Source organism: Neovison vison, chromosome 6, assembly GCF_020171115.1.
Source record: "Neovison vison isolate M4711 chromosome 6, ASM_NN_V1, whole genome shotgun sequence".
Classification (NCBI taxonomy): domain Eukaryota; kingdom Metazoa; phylum Chordata; class Mammalia; order Carnivora; family Mustelidae; genus Neogale; species Neogale vison.
The window spans coordinates 222,856,046-222,879,982 of NC_058096.1; the positions used below are offsets into that span (position 1 = coordinate 222,856,046).

At 63.2% G+C, this 23,937-nt stretch overlaps 1 protein-coding gene across 2 annotated transcripts in view; it reads left to right on the forward strand.

The window, feature by feature from the left end:
- GNG7 (G protein subunit gamma 7) overlaps positions 1-23,937 on the forward strand; it is a 110,917-nt gene that overhangs the window by 23,289 nt on the left and 63,691 nt on the right. For both annotated transcript variants that reach the window (XM_044254613.1, XM_044254614.1), the window contains exon 2: positions 8,017-8,074. The gene's annotated coding sequence lies outside the window, so the exon portion shown is untranslated. The remainder of the gene's footprint in view (positions 1-8,016; positions 8,075-23,937) is intronic.

Sequence of the window (23,937 nt, forward strand, 5' to 3'; positions counted from 1 at the left end):
CCACTTTCTTCACAGCCTCCCTCTGATTTTCCAGAATTCTCCGTCCTTAAAACCTTTGCCCTCCTCCAGGCCCCGGGCGCTGGGTGCCCGCTCAGCAGGCCTCCTGAGTGAACGTGGCCCGGGGCCGGGGTTGGCCCGGGATGTCGCAGAGGCTTGCTCCAGCCGGACCCGTGGTGTCCCTGCTGTGGCTGCCCCGGGGTGGCGGGGGCGAGGGGTTGGGGGGACGGGGGTGGGGACTGCTCAGCCACCTGTCTTCCGCCGCCCCCTGTTCCTGTCATCAGAGCACGCTTCCCCTGTTGATTAGCATATCCTGTTTTTAGCGTCTTTTTCTTGTGGGTTTTATATAATCGTGTCATTATTAGGAGCTGTCACAGGGAGTTCGTGTGCCCTCAGTCACACTCTGAAGCGGCAGGAGCTAATTGCCCGTCGTCACTCACTTCTGTTCTCTCTTTCAGTAAACTTTGATTTTAGAAGAGCTTGAGATCCCCAGAGCGATGGAGCAGGCAGCAGAGCTCCTGCAGGCCGCACCCAGGTGCCCCGCGGGCGCCGTCTTCCCCCCGGGCGGGACCTTTGTCCCAGATAGAGACCCAGGGTTGGTGTGGCGTTATTAACTGAACTCCATACCTCGGATTCCTCGACTTTCCCCCTCATTCCCTTTTGCTGCCCCAGAATCTCATCCAGGACCCCACGTGACGTTCCCGTGTCAAGTCTCAGACCCCGCTGGGCTGTGGCAGTTTCTCAGACCTTCCATGCCCACGAACCGTGTCCCGCTCCGGGTCGGGGGCGGGGGTGGCGTCCTGCGCGCTGTTACCGATGGCGATTTTGCTCACCAGGTCTGGACGTTCCCGGTGCCCTTTGCAGCCAAGGCTTAGCCAGTCGATAAAAGTGAGGTACTTACGACCAGGTTGGGGGATGGATTTTTCTCAAGGTGGTGGGAAAGCAACCACCCTCTTAGGAACTTAAAAGGGGCAGCTCTGCATCGGTGAGTGCTCTGTGTTGAGGGACGGTCCGAGATCATTTTCTGGGTGACGGTCTGGGGCGGCATGGAGCTTCTCCGTGTGACCCACGCAGGGTCTGGTTTGGGGATGAGATCGGGACTTTCTCTCCGCAGTGGTGCCTGACCATGAGTATCCGTGGCTGAAATAGTGCCGTGTTTTAACAGACTGTCTTCTGTGCCGGGGGTCGCAAGTGGCAGCCTGTGCGCTGGACCCAGGCCTCCTGCTTTTGTAAATAAAGTTTTATTGGCACATGGCCGCACCTGTTTGTCTGCTGGGGCCAGGTCGAGTAGAGAGAGCGACAGAGAACGCCTGCCTCCCAACGCCAAAGTCCTGGCCATCTGGCCCTTCGAGGGAGCGCTTTGCTGGGCCTCGGTCTTGTCAACAAAGCCGGTACCTCAAGTTCTGCGTGATGAAGGAGTTGTGGCGTGTGACTTCTCTGCCACGTCTTACAGAACGCAGAAGCTCCCGTGAGAGCACAGTTGTGCGCTCTCTGGGGTGCGGGACGCTGATGGAACAGTCTTATAGATGTTCAGCTGTTTATTTTTATTTATTTATTCTTTGTGAGATTTTATTTATTTATTGGACAGACAGAGATCACAAGCAGGCAGAGAGGCAGGCAGAGAGAGAGGGGGAAGCAGGCTCCCCACAGAGCAGGGAGCCCGACGCGGGGCTCGATCCCAGGACCCTGGGATCATGACCTGAGCCGGAGGCAGACACTTCACCGACAGAGCCCCCCAGGCGCCCCAGATTTTCTTCTGTTTAATCTGGAAAGTACTCTTGGAGTCGGTGCTCCCACCATCTCCGTGTCACAGATTTGGAAACTGAGGCGCAGGGGAGGCCATGAGCTGGGACCCGGGGCAGACAGTGCACCAGAGCGCTGCCTGCTGGATGTGAGGGTGTGTGTCCCCACCCACCCCTTCCATGGGACTGTCAGCATTTTAATTCCGAGAGGAAAAAGAAATCTGTTTCTACGTATTGTCTTCTCTGTCTCTGTCTCTGTCTCTCTCTCTGTCTCTCTGTCTCTCTCGGTCAGACATTGGTCCTCTCCCAAATCCCAGATCAACCGCGTGTCTCTCCGTATCACAATTCCAGATGGAGGTTGGATGACCTCACACAGGGGAGCGGTCCTGCCCCGTGTCCGGGGACATCTGTGGTCATCATAGCCGGGGGCTCCTGGCATCAAGGGAGTGGGGGACAGGGGCGCTGCTCGGCCCCCACTGCACCCAGGACACCTGGGCAGAGAATGACCCGGCCGTGGTAGCTGTGCCAGATTCTGGGGGGAGAAGACCCTGTATTAATTACTTGGGGAAAAAATTGACTCCCGATTCCTGCCCACATGTGAGAGCAGAGTAAACCCCAGTGGTCCTGGTGGGAACCAGGTGACCCGCAGCCTGGGCCATGTGGGGGAGGCGGAGAGGACCTCCCAGGCACCTGGGACCCAAGATCACAAGGTGGAGGCGCTCACTGCGCCTTCTGCCTTCTTGTCCTTGGCTCCTGGAGACCTTTAACCCTGGGGCCAAGCAAACTGGACCTCGAGCCCTGTCTGATCAGGGGCGTGACAGCGCCTGCCCAGGGTCTGTCCTGGTGGAGCCTGCCATCAGCCATCAGCCGTCAGCCGTCAGCCGTCGCCTCCCCTCTGGGTGCCTCCCCACCATTCCGGCCCCCAGGCTTCTCCTCCCCCTTCATTTGCAATCAGAGCCTCGTCAGGGTGACAAATTTAGACGGTTGCTGTGGTGACGAGAGAAGGCTGGGCTGACGGCTGCCCTGCCTGAAGGACGGCTCGGCATTGCCACACGCAGCCTGCCGGCCGCCGGCGCTCCCACCGCACCCCGTGGTCATCAGCTGGTGGTGTCGAGGGGGCCGATGCCCCGCTCCCACCCACCCATTTCCCAGACAAGTGAACTGTATCCCAGGCAGGGGGAGATCAGCCCTCTGCTCCCTGCCTCTGCAGTGTCCTCGCGGCCCCTCTCAACAGGGGGCCTTGGGGGCCGCAGGGGCCGCGGGGGATATGGAGCGCCTCCCGACTGGGGTGCTCTCTCGGCCTGAGCCAGCGGCTCGTGGGGTGCTGCTCAGTGCCCCCCATAGCGCCGGGGAGGCCCCGTGGAGAGTCAGCCGAGCTGCGGGGGAGGGAGAGACCCTGCTTCGGAGGGAAGCAGGTAAAGGCGGTGGCTTTGTTCAGTTTCGATGCCGCCCTTTACGTTGTGATAATTCGTGAAATCCCAAGGATTTCATTTCTTCAGCCCTGGGGTTAGGCGGCTTCCCCCTCGCTGAAGTTCTCGTGTCCCACTGGGGTCCTGTGGGGTCCTCCCCAGATGACCGGGCAGGTAGACACTGGGGAAACACGGAAATGAAAAGTCCCGGCTGCTCAGAGCTCACGCTTAGAAACCTGCGACGGGGCGCCGGGTGGCTCAGGGGGTGAAGCCGCTGCCTTCTGCTCTGGTTGTGATCTCAGGGTCCTGGGATCGAGTCCCGCGTCGGGCTCTCTGCTCAGCGGGGAGTCTGCTTCCCTCTCTTTCTCTCTCTCTGCCTGCCTCTCTGCCTCCTTGTGATCTCTGTCTGTCAAATAAATAAATAAAATCTTTAAAAAAAAAAAAAAGAAAGAAAGAAACCTGGGACGGCCGGCTGGAGGTCTGGGAGAAGACGCCCCATGCGTCGGTGGCCCGGCGGTGGCCCGGCCCTGGCATTAGACCCTGAGGGTATCGGGGCCCGGGTGTGCTGCGCAGTGACGTCGGCTCGGCGCGTCTCGTAGACATCAGCTCATCACCTCATCACCGGCCACAATATGCTCCGGGTTGGCCAGACGGGATTTGGGAGTAATCCGAGGGCGGTGCGGTGGGACTGATTGTATTAGGGCTCTGATCCGCTCTGGTCCCCCGCCTGAGGCGCGGCGCTCGTGGAGGTGAATCCAGGCTGATCCTCCCCGAACTGTATCGTTAACAACCCTCGAAAGGGCTTTGGGGGGACAAGTAGGAAATGTGTTTGGCCGGGACGGACCCCCCGTTCTCTCGGGGTCTGGTTCTCCGGGCTCGTGGGAGGGATCCCAGGGGCGTGTGAGCGCTCAGCGATCATCCGGTCTCAGATGGGCTCCCCCTCCCCTCCCGCCCCCTTCCTCCTTTCTAAAACCAGAATTCTAATTTGTGTCTTCAAGACCCTCTCTTCATAGACTGCTTTTTAGTGTAGCGTTAGGTTTACGGAAAAACCGAGCGGAAAACAGAGTCCCCGCACAGCCCGCGCCCTCTGCACTTCTCCCCTTGGCTGACGTGCATAGTGTGGCCGCTTGGTTGTCATCGATGAGCCAAGATTGATACGTGACCGTGACCGTTAACCCAAGTCCCAGGTGGCATTCCTGCACAGTCTTTGCCGCACCCTCCCCTGCCCGGGACGCGCAGAACAGGGTTCTACCCAAAAAGGGATTTACCCGCCAAGGGGGGACAGGGCCCTCAGAGGGGGCAGCGGCTCAGGAGCTACTGTGTCCATCCAGCAGGGCACAGAACCTCACACAGAAGCTTCCGGAAGCTGTGGTGCAGGCTGTTGAGCAGAGCTCCTCCTCCTTCCCTGCAGGGGCTCTGTGGTCATGTGACTGGGGTTGTCCTGGCATCCAGCGGGTGGGACAGGCTGCTCAGTCCCCCCACGGCGACCAGGATGACCCTCCCCCCCCAGAGAATGACCCACCAGAGCATGGGGGGACTGAATTCTAGAGGGAGGGACAGTAGCGTTTGCACACAGCAGGGCTGGGCCCGCGCTCTGGAGAAGTCCCTCTGGTCGAGCTCTGATGGGGCGAAGTGGGTTGCGACGTGCCTTCCTCCCGGAGGAGCTGTCCCGTGCCGGCGGGGGCTGGGTCCTCCGTCCCGTAACCCGGACACGCTGGCGGTGGGCTCTGAGGGGTGCAGCCCAGCGCGACTCCCCGCTCCGGGGCTGCCCAGTCATCTCCCCTCGCATCCGGTTCTCGGCCCTGCTTCCGACAGTGTCAAATCTCCAGCGTTGGCCGCTAAGGGTCCCGCTGCCCGTGTCCCCCAGTCACCGTTCGCAGGCCCCAGAACAACACAGGCAGTAGAAACCACCAGGAAGTTTCTGGTGGGAGCTCCGGGAGCATCCGGGCTTGTGATCCGCGCGCCTCGTTTCCCTCTGCCATGGACAGAGGAGGTCACCGAGAGCGGCTGCCTGACGGGGCTCGCTCCAGCCACGCCTGCGCGCACCGGCCCCTGCGTGGGTCCCACGGCCTGTGGCAGGGTTCCGGCCTCTCCCATGTCCTAGGCGAGCCCTGGGGGGACCTGGCCCATGTCACCGGGCTCTGTGGGGGCCTCCTGGTCTCCCCCGGCTACCCTGGCTCTGCAGGCCTTCCCTCAGCACCGACTGGGGGTCAGGAAACCCTGGGGTCATGGCACACGTGCTGTGTTCAGGGGGTGCGCTGAAGCGCGGCGGCCGGCAGAACAGGTGCGGCCCCTGCACGGCGGGGTCTCCCCTCTCCCGGGACGCTGGACCGGACCCCGCGATGCTGGCAATGCTAGCGGGCCTGGGGGCTCCTCGGGGGCCGGGAATGGTGTCCTGGGGTTAGTGCAGAACTGGCTGCACCACCCGCCGCACGACCTTGCAGATATCCTAAAAGCCACTGAATTGGACACTTGAAAAGGGTGAATGAAGGTCATGGTTGGTGAGTTCGATCTCCATGGAAAAGAGAGGAAAAGAGAAAGGAAGCGTGTGGCCAAGAGGAAGGTCCCAGGTTGTAAAGTGCTGTCCAGGACAAACGTCCTTCCGATGTGGCCACCCCGATGGCTACTGTTGGAAACTGCCTGTTTCCAGGTGTGATTTATCTCTCCCTTGGCACCGGGCCCTTTCCTCCAGAGCTTCCTCTGTGTGTCTGAGGTCTGTGTCCTGCACCTCCCCGGCCGTACCTCGGGCTCGGGTCTGCGTGGGGTCGGCAGGCTCTGCCGTCATTCTCTTCATGTTTGGCACTAATATTTGAACGAGGGATCTCGGTTTCACTTGGCTGCCGGCGCTGCACAGGCCGAAGCAGGTCCCGATGCAGAGCCCCAGCTCCTGTCCCTCTGCTGGCCGTCCCGGAGGGCTTGTGGTTCCCTCTGGTGGGAGAGTGAAAGTCCAGCCCTTTGGCTTGGGTGAAGGTCACAGGCACGGCCGGGCACGAGTGGGTTCATCTCGTAGCCTGTGGTCTCGTGAGCCCTGGGTCAGAGCTGCAGGGGTGCGTTGCTCACGCTGGCCTAGGCCAAGCGCAGCCAAGGTGGGGGCATCTGCGTGGGCACCCGTTTGTTCAAGTTCAAGTGCGGGGCTGGTGTTCCGGGGCTGAGGGGGGGGTGTTTGCAGGGGATACATGGAAGGCTTAGGGTCCGTGCCACCATGTTCACAGTGGCCAGAAGGTGGGGACACCCAAGGGTCCTGTCAGTAACGTGTCCCTCACGCACTGGCCCAGGGACGGACCCCGAGCCCGTGGTGCTCAGGGAGGGAACCAGACACGGAAGGCCCCACGGGGTGTGAGTCCACGTGCGTGACACGCCCAGACCAGGCTCCTCCACAGACAGGAAGGGGGCTCACGGGGGCCGGGGCTTAGGGGAGGCTGGGGGGTGACGGCGGACGGGGATGGGGTTGCTTTAGGCGTGACGGAAAGCCCTGAAGTGGCTAGCGGTGATGGTCGCACAACGTTGAAAATACTCAAAAGCACTTGATTGCGCAGCCTCTGTGCGGGGGGAGAAGCCTGTCTCAGCAAGCCGGTCTAGAAAACCTTGCCTGTCCCTCGGCCAGTCGCGCGAGCGTCCCCTGGTTGTGCAAGGACTCACCCCGGGGGCAGCTGGGCGCAGGGTGCCCGGCACCCCTTCGGCACTAGGTTTGCCACGTCTTGTGTCTTTAATTGACTGAGAAATAAAAACTCGAAGCCTCATGTGCATAGATGGCCCCTGCAGGGCTGAGGCAAGTCTCAGCCTCTGGGGTGGGGGTGGGGGGCGGGCACTGGCCATGCAGGAGGCCCCGTGGCCCGCAGCAGCTCCCCCACCCCCCAGGGCGCCTGCGGACCGAGGTGTTCCTGAGCCCATGGCGCCACCTGCAGGCGACAGTGGGGATTTCAGTTCTCCGTCCCGGTTGACAACAGAGTGGCCGGGACTCCTGGAGAGGGAACCAGCCTTTAAATCTTCGCGTTGAGTCGTTTTAAAAAATACATTTATTTATGTGAGAGAGAGAAAGCGCGTGGGGAAGGGGCAGAGGGAGAGAGAGAGAGTTCCAAGCCGACTCCTCTCTGAGCGCAGCGCCGGACGCGGGACTCAGTCCCACGACCCCAAGGTCATGACCTGATCTGAAACCGAGAGTCGGAAGCTTCACCGACTGAGCCACCCGGGTGCCCCCGAATTGAGTTATTTTTAAACGACATTTTAATTTTAAAATGATTTTAGGTTTTCAGGGGAGTTTCAAGGAGAGCTCCTGTCTGCCCACTGCCCAGCCTGCCCCGAGTGGCCGCGCCTTCCGGCCCGCGGTGCGCTCGTGGCGACCCACAGACCCAGCTCCACCCCGCTCGCCTTCAGCGGTTTGCTCCCAGTGTCCTTCTGCTGCCCTGGGACCCCGTCCCGGGCCCCACCTTGCATTTGCTCCTCGGGCCTCCTTAGGCCGACCCCGGTGACTTAGGGGGTGCCCTGGGGTGGCGCTTGACTCCGTTCCCGCCTCTTCCTCGCAGAGTGACCGCGAGGGTCAAGCGATGTGGCCGAACAGCTTTACAGAGCACGAAAGGTCACGCGATCGCCCGACCCTTCCATCCACTGAGTTTGGAGCCTTTGGAAAATTCAGCAGGGACGACCTTGCAAACTTCTCACAGACCTTTCTGGCGAGTTGCCTTCTTGCGTCCCCCTTCTACACCGGGGGCCTGGCCCCGAGGCTGGCGGGCGGCCGAAAGACAGGCCCCCCAGAGGGGTCTTGAGGACGGTCTGACCTTGAGGGCGAGACCCTCGTTCGTTGCCACCCCCAGGGGACACGGGTGTCGGAGCAAATGTTGCCGCACTGAAGGGCTCCGTTTTTCTTCCAGGGAGCGGACGTGCGGTTCCCGAGCCTCGGCGGTGAAGACAGCGCAGCCCCGGGCACAGGTCAGTGTGCGGTTTCCTTCTCCGCCATCGGCGTGAACGCGGGTTCGGTTGGCCGTCCTGGGCCTGGGCGAAAGGGAAGGGCTTGGCGTGGTGTGGAAGGTAGCCCATCCCGAGCCACTGCCGGGCGCAGAACCAAGTCCCTGGACATGACGGGGTCCTCAAACCTGGTGCCCGTCCTGGCGACTAGGAGGCACTGTGCGGCCTCAGGAGGCCCCTGCGCTGAGCTCGGAGGCCCTCTGAGCTCGGGCCGGCTGTTGGTCTCATGCCCCATGGGTGTTGAGCGGCTTTTACCCTTCACTGAGCCGAGGGAGGCCACAGCGGCCTGCGGTGGCCCCAGGCTCCCCTTCCGCCTGCCCACGAAGGACTCTGCCGCTGCCGTGCGGTGTTCTCTGTCCGGTGGTCTTCAGAGTGAATTTGAGTGTCCAGCAGGAGCTCTGACGGAGCTTTGACCGCTGTTGTGTTTCATTCACCGGCACGTGTGAGGGACGTTGGAACGTTGGACGGGTGTCTTCATAATGCTGGACGTTCCCAAACTGTGTGTGCGCGTGTTTAAATGAGAAAACGTTAGAAGAGGAGGCAGACCCTGGAGAAGCACATCCCATAGGTCTGTCTCTGCGCAGTTTCTAAGAAAAGGCCCGTCTGCAGGGACTGGAAGGTGCTTGCTGGCCACCAGGGCCTGAGGGGGGAATAGGGACTTGCTGTGAGTGTGCGCCGGGAACTGCATGTGGGGGGGTGGCTAGTGCCCTCGCCAGGGACTCCTGGACTCCTGGTCTTGTGTGCGCCCAGCGGGCGGATTCTAGGGCCTGTCACGTGCACCTCAGTCAGGTGCAGAGGATGTGGTTTGGTTTCGCTCAGGAGAGACGCCGTCCTTGGGGACAGAGGCCAGGAGCCAGGATGGGAGCCCCGGGCTGGGTGTGACGCGTGGGTACCCAGCGGATCCCCTACAGATGATCTTCCATGTGGCATCCATGTCTGAGTTGCCAGACAGAGGGGTGTCTGGAGACCACCAGCAGCCGGCTGGGTGAGGTGGACGGACGTCCCGTAGAAGGGACAATGCAGGCAAAGGAGAAGCAAGGCCGCTAGGGCCCCCACCTGGTGACGGCGTGCCGGCATCTTGGTGAGCGTTCTCCCCCATCCTTCTGTGAGTTCCGTCCACACGCGGGATTCTGGATAAATAGGATCTGCTCTTTAACGTGCTCCTTCTGCCTGCTGGGCCGCTTTCCTTGTCAGGAAGCCTGTGTTTCCCTTACCTCTCCCGATGCCGGCTCAGCGTCTCACATCACAGGCAAATGGTTCGTCACTCCTTTTAAAATAATTTTACAGTGGCTTTAATTGGTTCGTAGGGATGTTTATTTTCCTGTTTTTCCCTCTCTCTTTTTACATTCTGTGATGAATGTGTTCGCGCAAGCGTTGTGCGTCCTGGGCCGGCTGTCGTCGGGGGTGAACTCCCGCACGTAGGTTTGCCGTGCGTGGGAGAGAGGGAGAGAATCGGGGTGCCCTGGTTTCCCCTCCGACAGCCGCTTGCCCTGTGCAAGTGCCCGGTCTCCAGGGCCGTCTCCCCGGCTGTCTGAGCAGCCGGGCACGTCCAGTGCTGCTGGTCAGGCTGCGGGATTTCTGCATTCTCCCAGCCGTGCCTTCGGTAAGCAGGTGCCGCCGCGGACTGCCCCGGTGTGGGTCTGTCCCCGTCATCGGTGACCTTCTTCAGCTCTTCACACATGGTGCTTGAACTCTCCGTCTTTCTCTGCGTGGACACGGGCTGGTGTCCGTCCCCCGGCTGTGAAGACTTCTCTGAGCCGGTCATTCCCCTGTCCTCACCGGGGGCTTTCTCCTACAGACCGAGGGCACTGGCGCTCGCCTTTGGGCTTTCTTTGGTGTTTCCCCAAATTTCAAGATGCTGGAGAGCGACAAACCTGTGTTTTGTTCCGATGGCGTCTCTTACATTTCAGTCCCGGAACCGGACTCCCTGAGGGTCTGACCCCACGCCGTGCGGGCTGGGGTGGGGGACGCTGCGCAGCGTGGCGAGGGGCGGGCACTGGTGGAGGGGCGCGCGGTGGCTCGGTGAGCCGGTGCATGGTGGGCGGGCCTGGCAGGGGATCTCCTGCAGGGACTCCTCGGAGGGCGACTACCAGGCTTTGCTCACTGGTCCCTCGAGGACCACCTCCTGCTTGTCGGGCGCTGCGGGAGGTGTCTGTGGCGGACAGACAAGCAGAGCCCGGCCAGGGTTTCCCACCTCCAAGCAGCCGGGTGTCGCTAAGCAAAGGCCACCGCCGCCTGCCCCGGAGGCGGTGGCGGAAGCAGCCGAATGGTGAGCAGGAGTTTGGGGGCATTGGCTCCCGGGATGCCGGGCAGGGGTTTCTGGCTGGGGTGCTGCCGTTCCCCCTCGTGGCCACGAGGGGGCAGAGAAGGCCCGCGGGCCGGGCTTGAGCCGGGTGCGTGGAGGTGGGGCAGGTGCGGGCAGGGACGGCGGGCCTGGGGTGTTTCCAGCCGTCTGCCCCTCTGTCCTGGAGTGCCGTGACTACCCTGCCCCGTCCAACAGGATGTTGCAGCCCCGGGAGTCCCCTGGCCACCCTGTCCCAGGCCCCTTCAGATCCCACCCGGACTGGGACCAGCATCGGATGGCTGGCCCCTTCCACTGGGGGGAGGGAAGCGCTGACTTTGGCGACCTTGGGGGCGCAGGGGACCTGGACCTGGGCGCAGCCCTGTGGTCCGAGCAGAGGCCGTGGCGCAGAAGCGAAGGCCCCGGATGGGGGGTGGGCAGCCTGGCGGCGGCAGCCCCACCTCGAAGACTGAGTCTTGCTTCTGGAGCCTTCCCTCCTCCCTCTTCTGGAGCAGCGGCTGCTGGCTCCCGCCCACGCGGCCCTTCCTTCAGCGGCTCACCTGGATGGACAGCACCAGTCCTCAGAAGCCCCGCCGGGGTCTCCAGGGCCTGGACTCTGGCCGTGTCGCCCTGCGGCCCGTGTGGCCTAGCGTCGGTCCCTGTCACACCTTCTCGTGGGAGCTTGCTGCACAGGGACGCCCTCCCACAGACTTTGTCCCCCGCCAGCAGGGGTTTCTGGGTGAGTGCCCGGGCTAGGCCTGTGGCCCAGGCAGTGAACTGAACTGGCGAAACCCTTGGCTCCCACAGAGCTGACGTCCGAGCAGGGACTGGGGGCCACTGCGAGTGCCCCCGCCTCAGCTCTGCTGGCATCAGGCCTGTCACTCTCTGGGGTCAGTGTCCCACGTGTTGTTGGGGGGGGCGGCCCCGTCAGCCCCACCCACCCGCCGCCAGGAGCTCTTCCCTCCATGGTGAAAACAACCACAGATGTCCCCAGACTTGGCCCGGGGTCCCCCGGGGGCAGGACGAGGACCGTGCGCTAATGGCTTCTGTCACATTGTGTCTGTAATGGGGATCCTGGCCCCTGGGTGGGTCTTCCCACTGCCTGGAAACTCGAGGGGCTAATGCTCGCCTCCCGGAACAGCCAGCCCGTGTCCTCCCGCCTGGCAGCTGCCCGGGACAGCTCAGCCGCCCCGTCCCCCGAGGGCACTGGCCTTTCAGCCTGGGAGTCACCTGGGCTCCCGTGTTCCGGCCCTTGCCCGGTGCTAGCCACGTGGATGAGACATTGTCTTTGAGCTGAATCCGGTGCCCAGAGCTGCAATGTCTGGCACGGTGGCACGAAAACTGGCAGCCCTGAACCCCCGGAATGGGGCCACCGGGGAAATGAGATTCTGTGCAGGCCAGGTTACATCTGTGATTCTTCACTGAGGGCGATGCTGCCCCCCCAGGGACACTGGGCGGTGTCCGGGGACATCTGTGGTCGTCATACGGCAGGGGCAGCTCCGAGCCGGTGGGGCCAGGGATGCTGCTCAGCCCCCACTGTGCCTGGGACTCCCCAGCAGAGTGGCCTGCCCCCCACGTCCCTGCTGCCGGGGGAGGGGGAGGACATGCACTTCCCGGGAGTCTTGCTCCTGGCAGAGTGTGCAGAAGAGCTCCTTGACCTTCAACAGCAGAGTGTTGTTCTGAGGGCTCCTTGCTCTCCTGGGAGCTGCGGGGCGTCTGCAGAAAGCTCCGCTGAGCCTTCTGTCTCCGGCGTGGCCCTCCTGTGGAGCCAAGTCCAGCCCGCCCGCCCACCCGCCCCTCAGAGCGCTGCTCTCCCCCGGGTCCCTCGGCTCGGCTCCGGCTTCAGGTCTGTCCCAGGCGTGTGGAAATGCGCCGTATTATCAGTTTTCCTGTGGACAAGCTGTTCTCCTGCAGGATCTGCCAAGATCCACGGTCAGAACCTTAAAACCTTCTGCTCGCGAAAGGTCACAGGGCTGCCGCCGCCTTCCAACAGAAAACACGTACAGAACATCCGTGACTGGGGGCCCTGCCGCAGCCCACGGTGCCCAAAACCCTCTCCCTGCAGGCGCTCACCCAGGGGCCACGCGGCCACGTCGTGGGGGGTCTGTGGCCATCATGATCGGGTGGGTGGGGCCAGGGAGGCTGCTTGCCCCCCACCCCAGTACCCAGGATGTCCCTCCAAGAGTGACCTGCCCCAAAGTCCACCAGGGTGAGAGGAGGAATCCCCACTGCCTGGGAGTCTAGCCCCCAAGGGGAGTCAAGGTCACACTGTCTTGTCCACGTGCACCACTGCCTGGTTTCCACCCACACCGTCTCCTGGACCCTGTGGGCCAGGGTGTGCTGGAAAGTTCTGTCTCACGGGCTGGCTAGTGCTACCACTACCTGAATTCACCGCCGGACAGTCAGGACCCCGGTGGGCTCACGTGGAGGATTGCTGGCACAGGGGCCCCCTCTGTGGGGCCACTAGGACTGGAGCAGCCCGGTGGCCACACAGGGGCGGAGACCACACCTCGTGGGCACAGGGATGTTGCTGGGCAACTGCTCACACGTCAGCCTCCCTCGGGCAGAGCATGGCGCACATGCGCCCGTCGTGGTCACCCAGCTGCAGCCTCTTGACTCGAAACACAGGGTGACAGTCACGGATGATAGGAAGGTGGGGGCAGGGGGACAGGAGCCACGTGGTGGGCAGCGGGGTCCCTGCGTCTTCCCAGGGCCCACTCTCAGCCTGATTCCCTTGGAGCTGGTGGGTTGGAACCTCCTCATTTCCTTCCCTCCCTCTTCGTGTTCTCAGTCCACAAACGTCTGTGTGCCGGGGCCCCGCCGGGCTGACCTGCTCGTCGCTGCTGGCAGAAGCCCCGGGGCAGGACAGAGCGCACAGAGTCCTCGGGACAGAGCGGGTACGCAGCACAGGGCCCAGGCATAGCCTGGAGGGGCCTGCTGGGGCGTGCTCAGCAGCGGGAGGCAGGGAGGGACCCGAGGGCCCGAGAGCTCCTGCCGGGCACCCAGTGCGGGCCCATGGTCGCTGGGGCCCGCCTCTAGCGGCCCCAGACAGAATCACCGGTGGTCTCTAATCGTCATCGGTGCCCCCGTGTGCCGATAACCGGACAGGAGGCCTTTGGAGGGCGACGCTGTGGCCTCTAGTAGGACCCGTCTTGGTCTTCGGGCACAGTTCCTGGCTCGCTGCTCCCCAGACTTGTGACAGTCTGAGCGAGAGGAGCGTCCCCTGCGTGCCCTGTACGTGACTGACCGACGGTGGCCGGGACGCCCCGGGGTGCTCTGCTCGCCGTCTCGCAGAGCGTGTGGTGGGTGACTGCACTCACGCAGCACCCTGGTTCGGCCCCTGGTTCAGCCCCTGGTTCTGCAGGTCAGCAGTGTAGACGCTGTGGCAGCTGCTGTATCCCCTGGTTCGGACCCTGGTTCGGCCCCTGGTTCGGCTCCTGGTTCGGCTCCTGGTTCTGCAGGTCAGCAGTGTAGACGCTGTGGCAGCTGCTGTATCCAGAGCCTCACCGGGCTCGGCCAGAGCCGAGTGCTCATCGAGGCGCGGCAGAGAAAGAAGCCGCCTCCACCATCGCTCCGGCCGTCGGCAGGACTCAGCTTCTTTGTGTTGCTGGCGGCCAGCCAGGGGCCACCCTGAGCTCTTAGGGGCCACTCTCGGGTCCTGTCGTAGCTGTGTGGTGGCTTCCTCACACTCCCAGCCTCTGGCTTCAGGGAGGTCCCCGACCCTTTGACGGGCTCACCTGATGAGGTCAGGCCCACCCGCGTCCTTTTTGATTAACTCGGAGTTGACCGATGTGGAGGCGTAATCCGTCGTTCAGACCCCTTCTTCCATACCAGTCGTCTACGCGGGGCATGGCATCTCATCCTGCTCCCAGGCCCCGTCCACACCCAGGGTTCGTCCGCACGGCGCCCTCGGCAAAGAGCAGGGATCCAGTCGGCCACAAAGGGGTGGAAGGGAGCAGAGTCCGAGCACAGCCAGGCCTGAGCTGGGGCACACAGCGGCGTCTGCGTCCTCCTCCTCCCACTTCCAGCCCCTCCTTGCCGGGGGCGTGGCCGGGACTCAAGGGTCAGGGCTGGGGGGACAGAGGGTTTGGGGAATGCACGGCCTGCTTGTCCCACTTACACCTAAACGGACCCAGGACTCCACCCAATGTTTTAAAAACCCGTATTTTGGAATAATTACAGATTTCTAGGAAGTTGCAAGCTCTCCCACGGCACGGTCCTGCGCGCCCTCCGTCCAGCTGCCCCCAGTGGGGGCAGCTGTGGTCACTAGAGTGCAAAACCAGGCATTCAGCACAGGGACCGTGTGGGCCGCAGTTCCCTCGGGTGGGCCGCACGTGCGAATTCAGCCCTGCCCCGCCGAGGAGTGTACAGGACCGTCGGGCCCATAAGGCGGACGCCCATAAGGCGGCCGGAGTTCCTCTCCCGCGTGTGTGCAGACCGGGGCGTGTGCCTCAGGGGCGCCGCATGCCCCGCCCAGTGTTCCAGGCCATGCTCTCTCCCCCACCCCCTTCAGGGGGGCCTTGCCCGCCCCTCTTCAGGCTGTCGGAGCCTGCGGCGGGTCCATTTGCAGAAGGGAAGAGGCCCTCGTGGGTCAGAAGGCTCAGGTTCAAGTCCAGGTGTGCCTCCCAGAGGCACGCACACCCACACCTTCCTGAGCATGGAGGCCTGGCCCTGAGCCCACTGCCGGCCTGGCTTCCTCAGGACGGCCGCAAATGACTGTGAGGGACTCTAGGTCCTTCCAGGGAAGAGACCCTGTCCTCATCGCCCCCGTCTGTCCTGCCCGGCCCCTGGCGACCGACCGCGATACCCCGGCTTGAACGAGGCCTTCCTTCGCTTCGCCCGGCGTCCTCGGCTCTCTTCTCCACGCCTCGCATAGTCTGCCGCGTAGGAGCTGCTCCGTGGTGCGGGGCTCTGTGTTTCTCCCTCCGCACGGTACCGACCGTAGCCGTGCGGGCCCCGTCGTCCAAGGTGGTGCCCCAGCCGGGTGCCCGCTGCTGTCCACGCCCCGTCTGGTCCCTGCTCCTTGGGTGCAGGGAAACTGGGAGCAGACGGGATGCCACTCTCGCCGTTAGGCTGATGGGAAACGGCAACGGGGATTTTGCAGATACAGGAAGACCCCTAATCGGTTGACTCTGGGTTCATCAGAAGAGACAGTGCCTGGGTGGGCCTGGCCTAATCAGGCCAGCTCTTGAAAGAGACCAGAAGCTTATCCTGAGTACTGAATACTGAGGTTCATGGGTGCGGGGGGCTGAAGGACGGGGACAGGGAGTTCGTGTTGACCAGTGGTTCGGGCGTGCAAAGTGAAAAAGTTGTAGACGTCCATCGCATGTGGACACAGATGTCTTAATGCTAACGAGTGGTTCTTATGAAAACGGGGAGATGGTTGTGTGCTTGTTACCGGAAGAGCGAGACACACGGAGGAGCAGGAGCAGACGCTGCCGCCGCGAAGCCAGCAGTCATGTCACAAGTGCTTGGAGCAGTGCCCGTCCGGGAGCCAGCTCGGAGGGGGCCGGGTCCCGCCGCGGCACGTGCACGCTCAGCCCCACCGGCAAGCCCATGGCGGGGGGCCCGTCGTGTCTGTGTCACAGACGAGAAAACAGTGGCAGAGGAGCTGAGTGACTTGCCCGGGGCCACATGGTCGTGTTTTATGACGTTCAGGTCCGCTGCGTCCATCCCCGGGGCCGGACCGGAGGCTCCACCGGGTCAGGCATCTCGCCCGACTGCTCGCGGGTTCTTCGTGCGTGTGTGGACGAAGGAGAGACGGCTCCAGCCTGGTCCTCACCTGATCTCCGGCCCCGAGAGGGGGGTCGGACCGGGCCCGGTGACACGTCGGGGACCGGGCACAGAGCCCGGGAGAAGTAATGATCCCATGCGGCTTCCTCGGCAGAGTCATCAATCACCGGAGCTGAGCCCGGGGCTCATTAGCTTCCTGAGCGCGACGTGCTGTCCCCGGCTCCTGACTCATGTTCCCGCTCGTCCAGACCTCTGCTCCCGGCCGAGGCGGGCTCTCGGAGCCGGGCGCCCTCCAGCCCACGTGGGGCTCGCAGAGCCAGGAGCAGCCGAGGAACAGAGAGCGAGGCCTGGCAGCGCTCCCAGCGGGTGTTTCTGGCACTGGGCTGCCCGCTCTGGGCACGAGAACAGGCACATGGAGTTCGCGGGCAGCACCCGGGGTGCCAGCTGCGGTCACACCGGCTCGTCCCCCTGGCAAACCATTAGCCAGGCCAGCTGGCTCCCTGGGCACCGCAGACACCGGCCTGCGCCTTGGGCACTGCGGGTGGGGGTCAGGCAGGATCCTGGCCCCACCCACTTGCTGCCAGGAGCTCCCCCCGCCCCAGTCATGACAGCCACAGATGTCCCTATGTCACCAGTGTCCCCTGGGGCAGGACTGCCCTGGGCAAGACCCTAATTGAGCAAACTGACGGTGACAGTCCTGCTAGAGAGTGAGAGCAGGTGCTCAGGGAGGCCTTCCTGGAGGAAGTGACGTCTGAGTTGAGGTTGGCGATGCCCTGGAGCTGACTGGGGGCGGAGGACCTTCCAGGTACACAGCAATGGATGCTGGTGCCAGGCCTGGGGGCACAAGCTGAGGGAGGGGAGGCAAGGAGGCCCGGAGCAGAGTTCATGCATTATCCCGAGGGTTCCAGCCCCTGCCCCCTCCCCGTGGCAATGAGGAGCTGCCCTTGTTTTCCAGATTAGGAAACCAGAGAAGGCGACGGTGCCCGGTCCTCCCCACCCTAGCGGTGGTGGGTAGAGTCCTGTGGGCTTCAGGCCAGCCCGGGGGGCTGGGGGTGGGGTGGGTGCTGGAGCCGGGCCCAGGAAGCTCAGCCCCTCCCAGCTCCGAGACCCTCGGTCAGGCAGGCACCTGCCCCCACCCTCAGTTTCCCTTTGGTGCAGCTGACACCCAGGGTCGTTGCTAGGAGTCGAGGGAACCCGCTCCCCAGGCCGGGGCTCTGGGTGAACTGGCAGCAGCACGTCCCTTAGCCTGTGGTCACTAGAGGTGACCTCCCCAGGCCCTTCCTCTTTGGACTCTGCCTCTTGAGTTCGTCCGGCTTCTCTGGATCTGAGGAGACGTGGGCACTGAGGGAGAGGCCCCAGGCCCTTCGGCAGGTGGGCGGCGAGCCCTGGACCCGGGCTCCCGTCCTGGTGCCCTTCCCTCTAATGGAGGATGAGAAAGAAGGAACCACGTGGACAGAGCGCGCCCCTGCCCGACAGCTGCGCCCCCGCGAGAGGAACGGACGGGGTCCACCCTCAGCGGGCCTGGCCTGCGTCCATGAGGGAGGACGGCAGCCGGGCGCTCGTCCGTGTCCCGAGCTGACCTTGTTTTCCCGTGCTCGGGGCAGGAACGGCCCGGCCCACGGAGTGGACCTCTCCAGGCCTGGGACACCTGGGACACGGGCGGGCCGGGCCGGGCCGGTGGGGGGGTCTGGGTTTCCCGGCCCGCCGCCCGCGCTCCCCTTCCTGGCTCCTACTGGGAAGGTCGGCAGAGGTGGTCCCTGCACCCTTCAGGGATCCAGCTGCTCTGCCGCCTCCGGGAGGGAGCCCAGCGGAGAGGGCGCTGGGACAGCCACCTGCACCACGAGGCCGCCGGGGCCACTCGATGTACCGGCCGTGTGGCTCCGCGCGTGCCAAAACCAGGACAGAGACGGCCTCCTGAGCGTTTGGAGCACCTTCTTTCATTCTCTCTCTGGTAGTAAAATACACATAAAATTCATGACTTGAACCATTTCTAAGCGCACAGCTCAGCGGCAGGAAGCTCACACCCCCACCCTCCGTCTCCAGAACCTTCCATCCCCCCCCCACGGAGACTCTGTCCCCACGAAGCACGGACTCCCCACCCCCGCTCCAGCCCCGACTCCCACCCCCTCCTCTCTGTCTGTGGGACGGGACTCCTCTGGGGCCCTCCTGGGAGTGGGGTCCTGCGGGACGGGTCCTTCTGGGTCTGGCTGCTGTCTGTGAGCCTGGTGTCCTCGGGGTCCCTCCGCGTGTGGCAGGGTCAGGGTCTCCCTGCCGCTTCCTGAGGCTGCACCGTGTTCCCGCCCATGGACCAGCCACACTAACCCGTCAGTGGACGTGTGAGTCGTTTCCACGTTTTTGTTGGCTGTTGTGAATGTGCTGCTGGGAACACGGGGGTGCGAATGCCTGTTTGAGTCGCTGCTTTCACTTCTTTTGGGGAAAAATAATCTGTTTGTCTTGGTTTGACAGCCCACCCCAGCCTGCAGCTCCCCTGCCCGCCCCTCGAGACATGGGGAGCCCAGTTGGAGCTGCAGAATCCAAGATGTGGTTTCTCCTTCCCCGGCCCTCGTTTGCACTCCCACACCCCTAGAAAGGAAAATAGACATTTTGCCCAAATAAAGATGCCGTGGGGTGCAGGTTCCCAAGGTGCGCGTGGTGCGGGACGAGAATGCCATGTCCCTCCCCTGTGCTCTCGGCCTCCTGCCTGGAAGCAACCCTGTCACCGGCTTCTGGGTCTTCTCTGGATGTGCTCCGCCTTCCAGGCACCTTTTCTGACCCTGGATTTTGCAAGGTGAAGTCACGCACCCCTCGGGAGCACTAACGTGAAGCCACTAAAAGGCTCGGGGGCAGTCCGGTGGCCCGGCCAGGCTCCAGGTGCCTCACATGCCAGGTGCCGCCGCGGCGGGCCCGCCCATCAGCGCCCAGGCCCAGGCCTCTGCACGGTGGGTGTTTGATGACGGTAACGTGCCCCCGTGCTAGGGGCTGGATGTTTGTGTCCCCCAGATTCCCGCCATACCAGCGGGCTGGTCTGGGAGGTGATGGGTGTTAGGCGACGTCACGAGGGTGGGGCCCCACGGTGGGCTCAGCGTCCTGGTGGGGTGACGAGGAGCGGTCAGGGCGCTCTGTCCCAGACACACTGGGCGGTGGGGGGAGGGGGAGTCCGCACCAGGGACCGACCTGTGGCCCCATGATCTCAGACTTCTGCCTCCCGAACCATGAGAAGTGATGCCTGGGCGCTAGGGCGCCCTGTCTGTGCTGTTCCGTGAGAACGGCCAGAGTGCTCCAATTCCGCCCGTCAGAATATTTTTCTAAAAAAAAAGAAAGAGAAAGGCACCACCGGCAGTCACCCGAGGCGGGGTCCCCTTCCGATCCTCACGGCGGTTTCTGGCACGCGGGGCCAGTGGAGCTGCCTCCTGTGGGCAAAAGGGGAGATCGGAGAGGCACGAGCCCGTGTCCTGGGGTCACTGTAACAAGACTGAAGACCAGGGGCCCGAGAACCACGGGACCTCTTTCTCCCACATTCTGGGGTCAGAAGTCCGGGGTCGAGGTGTGGGGGGGCCCTGCTCCCGCCGCAGTCTCCAGGGGAGGGTCCTTCTGACGCTCCCAGCTCCGGGGTGGGGGTGGGCGCAGCACCTTGGGGCTTGTGGCCCTGTCCCTGCAGGCTCAGCCTCGCCCCTTTTATCTTATCTCTATCTTATCTCTATCCTTATCTCTTTTGATAAGGACAACGCTGCTCGGGTCAGGGCCCCCCAGTCCTGCACGGTCTCATTTTAACGTAACTAGTCAGACCCACAGAGATCGTCTGTCTCTTGCAATAAGGTCACTACAGAGCCTGCTCCCACGGACGGGGCCGCCTAAACCACGACTGTGACCTCAGGGTCCTGGAGCCGGGAGGTCGGAGAGCAGGGTGTCTCCTGAGGCCGCTCTCCTGGCCTCCCTTCCCCGTGTCCTCACCCGGCTGCCCCTCTGTGCGCGTCGGTGTCTCACCCTGCCCTTCTGCAGGGGTGCAGTCAGACCGGACTCGGGCCACCCTTGTGACCTTATTTAAATTAATCACATCTTTAAAGGCCGCGTCTCCAAGTGTAGTCCCAGTGGGGGGTTGGGCTTCAACATGGGAATCTGGGGACACCGCTCAGCTTATCAGTCACCTTCTAAGGTTCCCGGGGACACGCTATTCAATCCACCGGGGGAGGTGGGGGCTGAGCTCAGGCCTCCATCAGGGAGGCTGTGCGGGAGGCAAGTGGGGGTCGGGTCTCCCTAGGAGGAGACCCCATCGCTCTGCAGAGTGGCACAGAGTTGTCTCTGTGTGCGAGTCACTTAGCTGAGCTGTGGTCTGACCTTCGGGGAACCCTGCCAGGAATAGAGGCTTCACCCCCATCCTTCACCCCCCCGCTTTTTTTAAAAAGATTTTGTTTATTTGATAGAGACAGAGATCACAAGCAGGCAGAGAGGCAGGCAGAGAGAGGGGGAAGCAGGCTCCCCGCCGAGCAGAGAGCCCAATGCGGGACTCGATCCCAGGACCCTGAGATCATGACCTGAGCCGAAGGCAGAGGCTTTAACGCACTGAGCCCCCCAGGTGCCCCTCTATCACGATCCCTTTTATAAATGAAGGTGGGCACAACGGGGAGAGATTGCCCAGGGGTGCAGAGCACCCTGAGCACGGCCCACAACCTCCACCCTGCAGGTGGGTTCTGTGCCCAGCACCGGCTTCCCAGCCGGGGGTGCCGACAGCCCGAGGAAGCCCACAGGGCCCCCGAGGTGGCAGACACAAGGGCCTGGGAGCCCTCCGACCCCTGGGACGTCCCCTCGAAATCTCTGCTTTTGCTTTCATCTATTTGTTGCTAAAAGGGTTTTCTTAAGAGCTTCTGCACACAGCACGGGCTCCCGGATCCCGACCGCGCTCTCCCGCCCCAGCTGGCCACGTGCCCCTTTTTGTTTGCTTTTAACAGCTCGAAAGTGTCGCGTTCTTGCTTGCGAGCTCTCTCGTTGGCTTGGATGGAAAACAATTTGGACTTTTCCCTTCTGTGGGTCATGTTGATCCGGCGGCTCAGCGGCCCCTGGGGGTGGGCCCGGCTCTGGGGGGTCAGGGGAGTGGGGGAGCCCCGTCCCTGTCTGTGGCCGGATCCCAGGGCAGTGAGAGCGGGACCCGGCGTGTGTGGATGAAACGGGGCGTCCAGGAGCCAAAGTACAGGCCTGTGAGCTCTGTGTTCTTAACTCGACCGGCGTAAAAAGAATGTTTTTAGAATAGCTTTGTTGAGACATAATCCCCTCGCTGTACGGGTCACCCTCTTCGAGTGTGTGATTGGGTGGGTTTTAGTACATTTACATGTTGTGCAACCATTTCATTATCTCATTCCAGAACATTCCATCACGGCAGAGGGAAACCCTGCCCCCTCAGCGGTCCTTACCCCTCTGTCCCCGGCCCCCGGCCCCCACGAGCCCCTTCCCGTCCGTGGAGGGGCCTGGTCCGGACGTGTCGCACGCGTGGACTCACACCCCACGCCGCCTCCTGTGTCTGGTCCCTTCCCTGCGCCCTGTGGGCTCGGGCCGTCCCGGGGCGGCGCGTGGTTCTCTGCCCCGGCTTCAGGACGGAGAGTCTCAAAGGCTCAGGTCCTGAGGGCTCCAAGGACGTTTGTTTTATGCAGGTTTTATTCACCGGAAGTCACTAGACAAGGAATCAAAGCTGTGAAGTGATTTAATAAATATTTATTAATTCACTTAGAAACAAGAAAGTGCTAAGTGACTTTTTTTTTTTTTAAACAGAAAGTAACCACGGTTTGAAAAACAAGCAGATTTGGGGAGAAAGTGGCAAGGGGGACCCCGGAGTTGGGCCTGACCTAGGAGCAGACCACAGAGCAGGACGGCCATGCCCAGTGCGGGTCCCGGCGGCAAAGGGGGGGCGGCGCGAGGGACCCAGTGGCTTCTGCGTCCGGCGTGGCCGTGTTGCCTTCCAGCCGCGACAGCCGCGCCCTGGGAGAGAAGATGCTCCCGTGGGCGGCGCCGGGGCGAGGCGGACGGGACTCTGGCTGCTGTCCTGCGACTTCGCTGCAAATCCCAGATTATTCCGGACGGAAACTTTGTTTGCAAACATGGGGCGAACACAAACAAACAAACACGGGACAGAAACGAGAGGAAGTACGGTCCAGGGCTGTGGCCTCAGGGAGGGGAGGGTGGGGGGCATGTGTCCTGGGGCCGGGCGTCCCTACAGGAGGAGCCGAGGGGGCAGAAGAGGGAACCAGAGGCCACGCCAGTCGGCGAGTCCTGACCCAATGCCAGTCACGCACCAGAGACAGTCGTGGTTGCCGGACCTGGGATGGCTGGGGGCGGGGGGCGGGGGCGGGGATCCAGGGAGGTCTCTAAGGAGGGGACGTCCATGCAGACCCCGAGGGACAGGGAGGAGCACTGCAGGCAGAAGGGGGACTGAGCCGGGTCTGGCTGGGCAGCAACGGTCATGAGACTCGGCCAGGTGCCCTGGGGATGGCCCTCCGCTGGGGCTGGTCCCTGCTTTGACAGGCTAAGGGGGGGCCAAGGCTCCCGGCCCCCGAGACAGGGTCAGGGCCGCCGCGCGGGGGGTCAGCTCTGCCTCCCTGGAGGGGCCCAATTCCTGGTCCAGGCCAGCGGTTCTCAGCGAAAGTCATTTCTGCCCGGGGCACAGCGGATAGGGTCTGGGGACATCTGTGGTTGTCCCAACCGAGGGGCTCCTGGCATCGAGGGGGTGGGGCCGGGCACGTGCTCTGCTCCCGCAGTGCCTACCTAGCATGTCCCCGCGGGAGCAGCCCAGAAACTCCCTCACCTACCAGCCATGCTACGGGTTACAGGTCCTGCGGGCCCCTCGTGCCCAAACCACGGGGAATGCAGACTGTTAAACGGGGTGGCCCTCCGGGCGCAGGGGCCTGGACTGCCGGGTCAGCCACGTGGTGGCCGTCAGGAGAGGGGTGGGCTCCCCCTGCAGGGCCCTCTGGCCGTCTGTGAGCAGTCCGGTCCTCCCCCTGGGGCGAGGCCCTGCTGCCGGCCTTGGCCACTGTCCACTCTACTTCCCAGGCTTCTGTGTGTGTGTGCTGCCCTGGGCTGACCAGAAGGAGGTTGGGAACACTGTCCTGTCCCAGGTCACGGCTCTGGACCTCGGCTTCATGCCACTGGCTGTAAGAGAACCCTGGGGTCAATATCAGCAAAGCCCCGTCCCCCCAGACAGGCCCTGCCCTGCCTGGCGGCTGTAGGCTTGCCCCTTCTCTCCCCTTCCCAGCCAGAGTGCTCCTGATGTGCAGATGGCTTATATGACCCGAGTTTAGGGGAGGGACCCTGGGCTCACCCTGGTTTGTACCCTCTGACCTCTGGGCCTTTGCATTGGTGTCTAGTATGAGCAGACATCAGACTCAATTCTTCCCAAACACTGAACGCAGGGCGTCTGCCTCTCAGCACTGTGGACGTCCAGGGCCGTCCTGGACACTGTCCCCAACCGCACCCACTCGGTCTCAGGAGCACCCACAGTGTGACCACCACAGATGTCCTCTGAGGATAGTCAGCCCAGGTGAGAGCCACCCCTGGTCCCGGCCCTTTGACGAGGGAGGCAGGGAGCCCCGCCCCTGGGGCCGGGCTGGGTCGCTTTCCCAGCACCGCTGCAATGCCAGGAAGGCTGCTGGACCCAGGAGCCTCTGCGGGCTCTGGGCCAGGGTGCAGGGGGGCTGGGAGCTCTGCTTTCCAAGGACCGGACAGCCAGAAATGTGTCTGTGTTGAGAGCTCCGCACATGCCAGCCCAGGACCCGGGACGGCCCCTGGCTCCTCCCTGTGCTCCTCAACCACGTCCCCTTCGGTCACG